Here is a 3,155-nt window from a genome sequence, read left to right as displayed (position 1 = left end):
TATGATCCAATATGCTAGGATGCATAAAGTATGAGACTTTGAATGCAGAAAGTCACTGGTGACAGTACTGCTTCAAAAACACAGTGATTCTGATAAATTCTATTTCAGGCAATTCCCCTCAAAAATAAAAAAATAATTGCATTTATAATTTTAAAAACAGCTTTAGTAAATATAATTTGCATACTACAGAGTTTACCATTCTAAAATTACAATTCAGTGGTTTTTGGTATATTCACAAGGTTGTTTATTGATCAACACCATCTCATTCCAGAACATTTTATCACCACAAAAAGAAACATCATACTTATTAGCAGCCCATTCCCATGCCCTCTTCTCTCTCTTTCCTTCCCCCCTCTCCCCACCCATTCCCTGGCAAACACTATTCTACTTTCTCTCTCTTTGGATTTGCCTGTTCTGGGGATTTCATATGAATGGAAATATATGATTTGTAGTCTTTCGTGCCTGACTTCTTACACTCGGCACAATGTTTTAAAGGTTCATACACATTATAAAATGTATCAGACTTCTTCTCTTTTTATGGTTGAATATGTTTTGTTGTATGGATATACCACGTTTTGCTTACACATTCATCAACTGGTAAACATTTGGGTTGTTTCCACTTTGGGGCTGTAATGAATAATGCTGCTACAAACATGTGTACAAGTTTTTGAGTGGACATATGTTTTCAATTTTCTTGGTTATATACATAGATGTGGAATTGCTGGGTCATAAACTTTATTTTTAACATTTTCAGGAAATGTTGAACTGTTTTCCAAAGTGGCTCTACCATTTTACAACCCCACCAGCAATGTATGAGCATTCCAATTTCTCCACATCCTGGCAACACATATTATTGTACATTTTTTTAAATTACAATCACCCTAGTGGGTGTGAAGTGATATCTCATAGTTTGGATTTTTGATTTGATTAGTCTCAGACGACTGATGATGTTGAGCATCTTTCGCGTGCTTATTGACCATTTCTATATCTTCCTGGAGGAGATGTCTATTCAGATCCTTTGCCCATTTTTTAATTGGGTTATTGGTGTTTTTATACATTCTGGATACTAATCCCTTGTATTAGTCAGTTTCTGTTGCTTAAAACAAAATACATGAAACTGGTTAATTTATAAAGAAAATGAAATTTATTGCTCACAGTTTCAGAGGTTGGAGGTACAAAGTCCAGGGAACATATCTGGTGAAAGCTTTCTTTGGTGGTGACTTCAGTGACAGCAGGGTATCATGTTGCAAAAATGGTGGAGCAGAGAGAGACACTAATTTCCCCATTCACTCTCCTTTTAAGTCCCTCAAAACCACTCCCCTGACCACCATTATTAATCCACTCACTACCACATGGTCCTACAATCTAATCACCTCTTTAAGGCCCCACCTTTCAATTACCATAATAGGATTTCCCATACTCAACAGTTATAGTGGAGGTTAAGCTTCAGTGAGGTTGGGGGGCATCAAATCTACAGCATCCCTTTTCATATATATGAATTTCAGATATTTTCTCTGATTCCGTGGGTTGTCTTTTAACTTTCTTGATGGTGTCTCTTGAAGGAAAAAAGTTTTTCATTTTTGTTAAGTCCAATTTATCTATTTTTTTATTTTGTTGTTTGTGCTTTTGGTGTCATACCTAAGAAATCACTGCCTAATCCAAGATCACAGAGATTTAAGCCTATGTTTTCTTCTAAGAGTTTTGCTGTGGATTGAATGTTCCCCCAAGCTTATTGAACCTTAGTCCCCACTCTAACAGCATTGAGGGTGGGAAGTCCTTCATGGTAATTGAAAGGTGGAGCCTTTAAGAGATGATTAGATTGTGAGGACCATGCCCTAGTGAATGGGTTGATCCATTCATGGAGTAATGGGCATGGTTCTGATGGCTTTAAAAGGAGAGTGAGTGAGAGTTAGTTAGCTCTCTCTCTTGCTCAGCCATTTCACCATGGGATGTCCTGTGTTGCTGTGAAGAGTCACCGCCCACCAACAGGGCCCTCGCCAGATGTGTTCCCTGGATTTTGGACTTCCCAGTCTCTGAAACTGTAAAAAAATAAGTTTTATTTCTTTATAAATTACCCAGTTTCAGGTATTCTGTTATAAGCAACAGAAAATGGACTAATACAGAAAATTGGTACCGAGAAGTGGGTTGTTACTAATAACAAATACCCAAAAATGAGGAAGCAGTTTGGTACTGGGTATTGGGCAGAGACTGGAAGAATGTGGAGGAGCAGGCTAGAAAAAGCCTGGATTCTGGTGATAGTTTAAAAGACAGGAAAAGTTTGGAACATCTTAGAGACTGGTTAAATAGTGGTGACCAAAATGCAGGTAGAAATATGGACAGTAAAGGACATTCTGAGGAGATCTCAGATGTAAATGAGAAGGAGCTTATTGGAAACTGGGGCAAAGATCACCCTTGCTATGAACTCGCAAGGAACTTGGCTGCATTCTGTTCATGCTCAAAAGTTTTATGGAATGTGGAACTTAAATTTACTGAATGAGGGTATTTAATGGAAGAAATTTCTAAGCAGCAAAGCATTCAGGAAGCTGCATGGGTACTTGTAACAGACAATGCTGAGTTATGGGAGGAAAGGCATGAAATAGAGGCAGGATTTACGAGTAAAAGGGAAGAAGAGGGTAAAAAAAATTGGAAAACTCTCAGCCTGGCCACATAAAGAGTGAGAAAGTCCATTTGAGGGTGGAAACCAAGGGTGTAGCCCAGCAACTGTTTGCTAAGGAGATTAGTACAGAAGGAAGGGATTATCAAGAGAAAGGGAAAAAGACCCAAAGGGATTTCAGAGATCTTTGAGGCTGCCTCTCCTATCAAAGTCCCAGCAGCCTAGTGAGAGGGAGTGGTTTTGAGGAACAGGCATGAGGCAGCCACCTCGGGATGCCACTCCCCACACCCTGGCTGCTCCAGCTACTCCAGCTGCTGCAGCTTCTCCAGCTCCTTCAGTCATGGTTAAATTGGTCCCAGGTGTGGCTGGACCCACAGCTTTGAAAGATACAAGCCAGAAGCCTTGGTGGCATCCACATGGTGTTAAATCTGTAGGCTTGCAGAATGCCAGAGATGTGGTGGCTTGGGAACATCCACTTTGATTTCAAAGGGTGTATGGAAAAGCCTGGGGACCGGAAGAGATCTATCACATGTGCAGAATC

The sequence above is a fragment of the Galeopterus variegatus genome, unplaced genomic scaffold (assembly GCF_000696425.1).
Source record: "Galeopterus variegatus unplaced genomic scaffold, G_variegatus-3.0.2 Scaffold286, whole genome shotgun sequence".
NCBI classification, from domain to species: Eukaryota; Metazoa; Chordata; class Mammalia; order Dermoptera; family Cynocephalidae; genus Galeopterus; species Galeopterus variegatus.
This window is presented reverse-complemented; position numbering follows the sequence as displayed.